This window comes from Neophocaena asiaeorientalis, unplaced genomic scaffold (assembly GCF_003031525.2).
Source record: "Neophocaena asiaeorientalis asiaeorientalis breed wild unplaced genomic scaffold, Neophocaena_asiaeorientalis_V1.1 scaffold45, whole genome shotgun sequence".
In the NCBI taxonomy this organism is placed as follows: domain Eukaryota; kingdom Metazoa; phylum Chordata; class Mammalia; order Artiodactyla; family Phocoenidae; genus Neophocaena; species Neophocaena asiaeorientalis.
In genome coordinates, this window is record NW_020174642.1 from 2,037,062 (window position 1) to 2,046,728 (window position 9,667).

Below are 9,667 nucleotides of genomic sequence, written 5' to 3' on the forward strand. Positions count from 1 at the left end.
AAAAAAAAAAAAAAAGATTACCGGCAGCCTCTGGGTGGCAAAACCCTGGTCACTAGATAGTCTTACTTAACCCCTCAACACATTCAACAGAAGTGATCAAGAAATTCTCTTCTCTCAGCTTCCATGACATCTAGTCTCTTGGTTTCCTCCCAACCACACTGACCATGTATGACTTTTTTTTGCTTGTTTTTTTTGCCTTACTTCCCCCCTGGCCATCTAAACATTGGGGAGACCCAGGGGCCCGGTGCTCATCTGTCTTCTCCACCTGTTCTTTAGGTGACCCCACACAACTGATTATTTAACATTTCAGCTCTATGCTCACGATGTGCAAACATGTAATTCCAGCTCATTTCCACAAAGACCCAAAACTGTATTACCTCGCTGCTTCCTTCTCGGTACATCTTCAATAAAAATTTACTCTTAAACAATCACAGACTTACAGAATAGTTGAACTACAGTACAGAGCCCATTATCTCTGAACCATTTTCTGGTGCCTCCATCACCCTTAAATACTTTTGTGTTTATTTCCTACAAACAAGAACACACTTCTATATAAACTACAATACAGCCTCACAATCAGGAACTCAACTTTGATACATGAATACCGTCTAGTCCTCTGACCCTCTTCAAGCGTCACTGGTCATGCCCTCTCTGATTAAAAGGATCCGTCTCAAAGTCACAGATTGCATTTAGTTGTCATGTCTCTTTAGTTTCCTTTAGTCTTGAATGATTCCTTAGACTTTGACCGTCACGACTTAACCTCCGTGACTTTAGGAGACTAGCAGCTAGAGATTTTGGAGAATGTCCTTCTCTCTGGTTACGCACATTTGACAGAAATGTCACAGATATGGTATTGCTCCCTGTTGAGTGGTGTGGAATTTGACTTTGTTCCATCGTTGATGGTGTTTGATTGCATTGCTTGGTTAAGACGACCTCTGCCAGTATTTGCCACTGTAAAGCTACTCTGGTCCCCTTCGTAATTAGTAACTATTTTTGTAGCCCCACCCTCTAGGAACTCTTGGCCTCAGACTCCTCATAGCCCAGATCTCAGCCCAGATGTCCTCAGCTGAGAAAGGCCCTCCCAGACCAGCCAGGAACCCTCCAGCTCACCACCTGTTGTTTTGTCTTCATGTCACTCTGCAGTTATCTTGTTTATTTATAGTTTCTACCACTATCACCCCAACCTTCCCACCCACTGGAACATAAGCTCCAGAGGACAGCAGGAACTTGGCTTGTGTCATATACTCTACTCACTCCAAAACCTACAAGAGTGCTTGGCATGAGTGGATACTCAATGAATATTTCTGAATGAATGGACAAATGTGTATTTTTAAAAATATAGTAGACTTTAGTTATGGGAAAATAGAGCATATAGTACAGAGATTTCCCACAGGCCTCTTCTCCTCCACACAGCTTCTCCTATCTTTAACATCTTAGGCTAGTGTGGTACCTTTGTAACAATTGACGAGCCAATATTGATACATTAATATTAACCAAATGCCGTAATAGTTTGTAGAATAGAATTCACTGTTTATGTTATACAGTTCTATGGGTTTTGATGAATGCATGATGTTATGTATTCACCTAGTCTGATAATTCCAGATTCTCTATCACATCTTAATCTTGTTCTCAAGCTTACTCTGTCTCTTCAGATTGTGTTTTTCCTGCTTTTTTTTCCCCTTATACTTCTTGTAGAAAGTTGGACATGATGTATCAGATAACAGGAGCTGAGATAAATAATCTTTTACTATGAAGTGTCATGTTTATCTGGTTAAGAGTTAGTCTGTGTTTAATTGCTTGCTGCCCCTGTAGGTGTCAGAGGCTTTGATTTCTTCCAGTATCTTCATTTTTTGTCTTCCCTGTTGCCTCTGGGTTTCCCTACAAACTCTCTCTTAAATAGAGTTGTAATCCACTGGAGTCTTATGGGTGTGGTGGAAGGCTTTGTGGAGGGGAAACATTCAATAATCTTAAAATTAAATTTCAGGGTTTGTTTATTCTTTTTAATGAGACTGAACCTCTGGACTGTGACCCTCAGAGGAGTTTCTTAGCCTCTGTCCCTGTTTTTCCTCCCCTTATGACGGGAAGGTTTGAGGGGGCTGAGTTGTCTACTTGCCTTTGAGCTGGGTCACAGTAGACTTGGCTAAAAGAATTCCCCTTGAAATCAGGCTTTTTTTTTTTTTTAAACAGAACACTCTCAGTGTATTTCAGATGGTTACTTTTCACCTCCCTGTGGCTAAACGGGAAGGAAACTTTCTCTTCCTTCTGGTGGGACACCTGTGAGAAAAGCTCAAGAAAGTAGGAGGACCCCGCTAAGACTGGGTCCCCAGGAGTTTTGGGGGTTTGTTTTGTTGAAATTTAGAGAAAAAATTTATTGAAGGTCTGGGAAACAATTTCTAAAAGATTGACTTTTCCAGAAAACGGTAGCTACACAATGTATCGTGTCTATCATGTTAAAATGTGTATTAGACACAAACACAAAAACCGTGAAACAAGCCACCATCCTCTGACAAGCTGAGCAAAGATAAAATGCCTAAGGAACAACATAGATGACTCGCGAATGATGGGGTCTTTACTGTAAACACCATAAAAAAAAGGGGGGAGCACAAATGGATGAGTGTGTTCAGTTATACACACTGAATTGAAACTTAGGCACTAGGAACTAGCATTTTGTCATATAGTATTAACGTATTATAAAGTGTGTAGTGTCAAAGGAATAAAACCACCAGCATTCAAAAGCAGCTTTGTCAACTAAGCTGTAAAACACTCTACAGTACGTCTCTCTGTTGTCCATCATTGAATACACGGGTAGCAACTTTGAAGTGAAAAAAAAAAAAAGAAAAGGAAAAAGGAGCTGTAACCCCTTTTATTTGTTGTTTAAAATCAAACAGAAAACAAACATAACTTCTGTTATACACTAACATTTCCAAAGTACATCATTTGTACAAGAGAAGCACTAAGAAACAAAAATGTGTTCACAGAGATCCAAACATGAGTGAGTATAAGCGCAGCTTTCCGATGCTATTCAGGAGAAGCCACTTCGTAATCACTGGCACTAAACAAAGTTGCAGAGTTCTTTGCCACTTCGTAATCACTGGCACTAAACGAAGTTGCAGAGTTCTTTGCCAGGTATTTTAGGAAATCATGAAGATAATTTAGTAATAAAGCAAGGCTCTTCTCATCCAGAGGTGTATAGGCCAACATTGCTCCGATACGTACAAATAATCTCAGTGGATGTGGCACTCCGTACACTGGGGACATAGGCGTAGATCGGGGTGATCTGTGAGAACTTCAGCATACTGTGGTCTCTCAAATTTGTGGAGTAGCTGGGTGCCCAACATCGCACTGAAGTATTCCTTTATCTCTGCCACAGTTTCATCAACAGCATACTCATTACCTGGGTTTCCTCGAGATTTCTCATAATTTGCAAAATCCTCTAGAATGGAATCCACGTTCTTCTTGGCAGGAAGACAAAAGAGCTGTTTTTGCCGGGTAATTAAGTCCTAGTCATCAACAAGCCATGGTTTTAGTTCTTCAGGAATCTTTAACTTCAACTCTGTTCATGAATATTTTCCTCATTTTCAACAGTCGGGTCTCCTCGGGCCCTTTTCTTGTAGGAGGCTGAGGTGTCTCACTGGTGCTACCACCATCTCCATTTCCAGGTGTTTTCTGTTGGTTCTTTTTTGTTTTCACGTCAACACTTTTCTGTTGCAGACCAGAGGTCTCCTTTCCAGGGGCAGCCCCTCTCATCTTCCCCTCTGCATACTGCTCCTGGCTGGCTTTTTGAAGTTCTTGTTGTTTCTGCAAATTGGTGTCCGCGTATTTGAGTACTCCGCTTTCTGGAACCCATTCATCTCGATTTTTATTCCAACCACTGTAATGTATAAAGTATTTCACCTGTTTATCCTTTATGGCCACCTTTACACACTTTGCTTCATAAAGAAGAGGTCCACGGAAGCGCAGCACTCTCTCACCCTCCTGGAATTTAGGCTTCTGGTCCTGCTTCGGCACCAATTTTAAGTGATTGCCGCCCCCTCCTCCTTCTCCCACTATCCCGACTACTGAGCCCTACTCTCTACCCCGCCCAGCTCCGCGTCAGACACGCCTTCAGGCACCTCCAGCTCTACATCCGGGCTGATTTTTCCCCAGGAGTTTGTTGTGGAGCACAGGCTCCGGACGCGGCAGGCTCAGCGGCCATGGCTCACGGGCCCAGCCGCTCCACGGCATCTTCCCGGACCGGGGCACGAGTCAAGCACGGTTTGTTTTCCTGTTTTCTGAGGCTTCTGCTCCTTGTCTACTGATTCTCTGCATTTGCCCGTCTCTCCAGTTTTGGGGGCTGCAGTTTGCCCTGTGACCTCCATTCACTAATGGATCTAAGAAGAGTTGATTTTACCATTGGTTCAGCTTTTCTCTTGTGAAGAGTGGAGTGACAAATACTAAACTCTTTACATCTTGGGGTGGACAGCATTTGTTTTTTGTTTTTTAATTTTTGGCTGTGATGGGTCTTTGTTGCTGCACGTGGGCTTTCTCTAGTTGCAGAGAGCGGGGGCTACTCTTTGTTGAGGCGCGCAGGCTTCTCATTGCGGTGGTTTCTCTTGCTGCGGAGCATGGGCTCTAGGCGCGCGGGCTTCAGTAGTTGTGGCATGCGGACTCAGTAGTTGTGGCACACGGGCTCAGTAGTTGTGGCACACAGGCTCTAGAGCGCAGGCTCAGTGGTTGTGGCACACGGGCTTAGTTGCTCCACGGCACGTGGGATCTTCCTGGACCAGGGCTCGAACCCATGTCCCCTGCATTGGCAGGTCGATTCTTAACCTCTGTGCCACCAGGGAAGTCCAGCATTTGTTTTTAAACAAATCTTTTCCCTGACTGTATAAGTAAAAATCTTTACCTAGAAAATTTAGAAAGTAAAAAGAAAAAAGTAATCACATATAATCACCCAATCTTCAATTAGTCATAGTTAACGTTTTGATATATTTTTAGTTGTAATATATGCATATGTCTTTATAAAAAGGTACATGCAATTTTGAATTGGCTTTCCTCCACTTTCAGAGACTATTTCTGCATCTTCTCTTAAACTGCTGCTGAAAATATTTTCAATGTTGAATGTCTTTTGTGAGGACCAAGGCCCCATGATGAGTTCCCGTCAGGTTTTATGGGGCTGGTGGGAACTCTGCTCCTCTTGAAGAGTAAGGGTAACATGTGAAGCAGTCTGACGTCCTCTTATGATCGTCTCTGTGCCTTTCGCACGGAGGGGCAACAGCCAATGTTAGTTAATTTGATGGATGAAAATGTTCTTTTTTAACATCTACAAAAAGTGTGAAACATCCTAGTCCTCCCTTGTCAGAAAACTGAAAGTGAAAAAAAAAAAAAGAAAACTGAAAGTGAAACTGAATTCTCAATTAGAATTACTTAGATGGTTAGTTGTTTTTTCTTTTTCTTCTCCTCCTTCAAAAGGATTTTAACATGTACATTTCAGTAGCTTTAATGTTTAAAATATACATACATTTGGGACTTCCCTGGTGGTCCAGTGGTTACGAATCCGCCCTTCCATTTCTGGGGGCACGGTTCCAACCATGGTTGGGGAACTAGCATCCTGCATCTGGCATGCCCCTGGGCACAGCCAAAACATAAATAGAAATAATTTTTTTTAATTTACATACGTTTTACTGAAAGCTACCTCATGTTCTATTTTGGAAATTGATGGGATATAAATGATAGGTAAACAAAATAATGAGGGACTGTCTTTCCTCTCTACCTACCCCCAAAGACGTTGATCGGTGGAGGACTGGGCAACCAGGAGCACAGAGGAAAGACCCACAGAGAAGGGGGAGGGAGCCAATATTTACCATGTTTACAAAGTTCTGCTTGAGCCTGGAACTATACCAAGCCTTTACGACTCAATGATAGCTATTTTTATCCCTGTTTTATTGATTGGAGAATTATGATCTGAGCAATTTGTAGAACTAGTAAAGAGGGGGTGGTGCAGGAGAGAGCCCGTTCGGTCTTTCGTTGATTCATTCATTCAACACATGTTTATTGAGTAGATTAAATGTGCTAGGTATTGTTCTAAGTGACAGGCACTGTTCCAGCCCTGCTGTAAACACAACAGCCAAAATCCTTTCTCTCCTCCCCAGGGGAGCTTACATGGAAGAGGGGTGGCGGCGGAAGGCGCCGTCTTAATAAATCTGGGTAAATTACCAAGACCTGGTGTCCCCGCCCCGCCCGGGCCCGAGCTCTCCGCTGGGGGCCGGCGCTCGGAGCGCGCACCCGCACTAAAGACTTGCTCCACCTCTCGGGGAGGAGACCCCGAGGACCTATCCGGGGCATCCTCGGAGCGGAGGTTGAGGGCCACAACGCCGCCACTTCTCTCGCCTTTGCCCTACGACAGCCGTCACTGCCGAAGGGGCCGCCAGCCGCGCGCATCCTGGTCGCGAGCGCCGACCAGGGGTGCGGAGGGGTGGCGGCGGAGCCCGGCTGCGGAGGGTGCGCCCGAGGCTGGCACCCTGAGGACAACGGCGAGGCCAAACAGCCGAGGTAACGTGGGGCTACTGGGGTGGCGGGGACCGGGCGAACGCCGCCTCCCCGCAGCCGCTTCCCGGAATCCCTCTCCAGATTCCTGTCTCTCCCACGACCCGGAATCCACGGGCTCCCGCCGACGCTCCGGGCCGGGGGGGGTTTTGCCGCCGCCCTTCTCCCGGGGGCCGCCCCCTGCCCACGCCCATCTCTCCAGTTTTGGGGGCTGCAGTTTGCCCTGTGACCTCCATTCACTAATGGATCTAAGAAGAGTTGATTTTACCATTGGTTCAGCTTTTCTCTTGTGAAGAGTGGAGTGACAAATACTAAACTCTTTACATCTTGGGGTGGACAGCATTTGTTTTTTGTTTTTTAATTTTTGGCTGTGATGGGTCTTTGTTGCTGCACGTGGGCTTTCTCTAGTTGCAGAGAGCGGGGGCTACTCTTTGTTGAGGCGCGCAGGCTTCTCATTGCGGTGGTTTCTCTTGCTGCGGAGCATGGGCTCTAGGCGCGCGGGCTTCAGTAGTTGTGGCATATCTGTGCCACCAGGGAAGTCCAGCATTTGTTTTTAAACAAATCTTTTCCCTGACTGTATAAGTAAAAATCTTTACCTAGAAAATTTAGAAAGTAAAAAGAAAAAAGTAATCACATATAATCACCCAATCTTCAATTAGTCATAGTTAACGTTTTGATATATTTTTAGTTGTAATATATGCATATGTCTTTATAAAAAGGTACATGCAATTTTGAATTGGCTTTCCTCCACTTTCAGAGACTATTTCTGCATCTTCTCTTAAACTGCTGCTGAAAATATTTTCAATGTTGAATGTCTTTTGTGAGGACCAAGGCCCCATGATGAGTTCCCGTCAGGTTTTATGGGGCTGGTGGGAACTCTGCTCCTCTTGAAGAGTAAGGGTAACATGTGAAGCAGTCTGACGTCCTCTTATGATCGTCTCTGTGCCTTTCGCACGGAGGGGCAACAGCCAATGTTAGTTAATTTGATGGATGAAAATGTTCTTTTTTAACATCTACAAAAAGTGTGAAACATCCTAGTCCTCCCTTGTCAGAAAACTGAAAGTGAAAAAAAAAAAAAGAAAACTGAAAGTGAAACTGAATTCTCAATTAGAATTACTTAGATGGTTAGTTGTTTTTTCTTTTTCTTCTCCTCCTTCAAAAGGATTTTAACATGTACATTTCAGTAGCTTTAATGTTTAAAATATACATACATTTGGGACTTCCCTGGTGGTCCAGTGGTTACGAATCCGCCCTTCCATTTCTGGGGGCACGGTTCCAACCATGGTTGGGGAACTAGCATCCTGCATCTGGCATGCCCCTGGGCACAGCCAAAACATAAATAGAAATAATTTTTTTTAATTTACATACGTTTTACTGAAAGCTACCTCATGTTCTATTTTGGAAATTGATGGGATATAAATGATAGGTAAACAAAATAATGAGGGACTGTCTTTCCTCTCTACCTACCCCCAAAGACGTTGATCGGTGGAGGACTGGGCAACCAGGAGCACAGAGGAAAGACCCACAGAGAAGGGGGAGGGAGCCAATATTTACCATGTTTACAAAGTTCTGCTTGAGCCTGGAACTATACCAAGCCTTTACGACTCAATGATAGCTATTTTTATCCCTGTTTTATTGATTGGAGAATTATGATCTGAGCAATTTGTAGAACTAGTAAAGAGGGGGTGGTGCAGGAGAGAGCCCGTTCGGTCTTTCGTTGATTCATTCATTCAACACATGTTTATTGAGTAGATTAAATGTGCTAGGTATTGTTCTAAGTGACAGGCACTGTTCCAGCCCTGCTGTAAACACAACAGCCAAAATCCTTTCTCTCCTCCCCAGGGGAGCTTACATGGAAGAGGGGTGGCGGCGGAAGGCGCCGTCTTAATAAATCTGGGTAAATTACCAAGACCTGGTGTCCCCGCCCCGCCCGGGCCCGAGCTCTCCGCTGGGGGCCGGCGCTCGGAGCGCGCACCCGCACTAAAGACTTGCTCCACCTCTCGGGGAGGAGACCCCGAGGACCTATCCGGGGCATCCTCGGAGCGGAGGTTGAGGGCCACAACGCCGCCACTTCTCTCGCCTTTGCCCTACGACAGCCGTCACTGCCGAAGGGGCCGCCAGCCGCGCGCATCCTGGTCGCGAGCGCCGACCAGGGGTGCGGAGGGGTGGCGGCGGAGCCCGGCTGCGGAGGGTGCGCCCGAGGCTGGCACCCTGAGGACAACGGCGAGGCCAAACAGCCGAGGTAACGTGGGGCTACTGGGGTGGCGGGGACCGGGCGAACGCCGCCTCCCCGCAGCCGCTTCCCGGAATCCCTCTCCAGATTCCTGTCTCTCCCACGACCCGGAATCCACGGGCTCCCGCCGACGCTCCGGGCCGGGGGGGGTTTTGCCGCCGCCCTTCTCCCGGGGGCCGCCCCCTGCCCACGCCCCCCGCGACCCGGCGGGTCGTTGGAGTGGGTCCACTGACTGGCCCCCGCGGCCGCGCTGCCTTCGGCCCTGGCCGGCCGTGCCGCGCTCCTCGCCCCTCCTGGGAGCTGTCTTCACGCGCCCAGCCCTGCGGCTCCACCACCTCCCACACCGAGGGTGCGGGCCGCTGCGAGATGAGAGCCACTGTCAAGTTCAAAAGTAAAACGCCTCTCGATCCACAGCGCCTTGCAAAACTGGGTTACCGGCTCGGGTCCCCGGTCCGGGGTTTTCCGCCCGCCCTCCAAGAGAGCAAACTGACTTTAGCCATCCCTTGTTCCCGGGCGAGAGAGTGTCACGGAGGGGCCACCGGAGCTGGAGTGTCCTATGTCCTTTCAGACCCATCGCTTGGAAGCGGGAGGAGGACGGGGCGATGGGACAGCGTCGCGGGGACAGGAGTGGGTCCCCCTCCAGGGTCGTGAAAGAATGAGGAACCGGGTGCGAGTCGACGCTCGCGTTTCAACCCTGACCAAAGAAACCAGTTAAACCCAGTTAATTGGATCCATCAACCCACTTGTGTGGCTAGCGATGGCTTTGAGAAACTCTAGATGTCCCGTCTGTCTGTCTCTCTCTTTTAATGTTTGTTCGATTTCCTTGCTTTTGTTTGGCAAAAAGTCTTAGAAACTGAGCGGAACGAGGTGGGAGGTGCAGAGGCAGGTGAAGCCAGCGAGAGGGCTGGC

General features: G+C 47.0%; 1 protein-coding gene and 1 pseudogene across 5 annotated transcripts in view; one reads left to right on the top strand and one right to left on the bottom strand.

Moving 5' to 3' along the window:
• Window positions 1–9,258, bottom strand: part of LOC112408669 (uncharacterized) — a 140,450-nt pseudogene extending 131,192 nt beyond the window's left edge.
• The window catches only part of IFNAR2 (interferon alpha and beta receptor subunit 2), a 28,054-nt gene continuing 24,688 nt past the window's right edge, over window positions 6,302–9,667 (top strand). For 2 of the 5 annotated variants that reach the window (XM_024758352.1, XM_024758355.1), the window contains exon 1: window positions 8,538–8,767. The gene's annotated coding sequence lies outside the window, so the exon portion shown is untranslated. Of the gene's footprint in view, window positions 6,532–8,536; window positions 8,768–9,667 lie in introns of those variants that run through there. The other 3 variants (XM_024758353.1, XM_024758350.1, XM_024758349.1) reach the window with 3 other exon arrangements.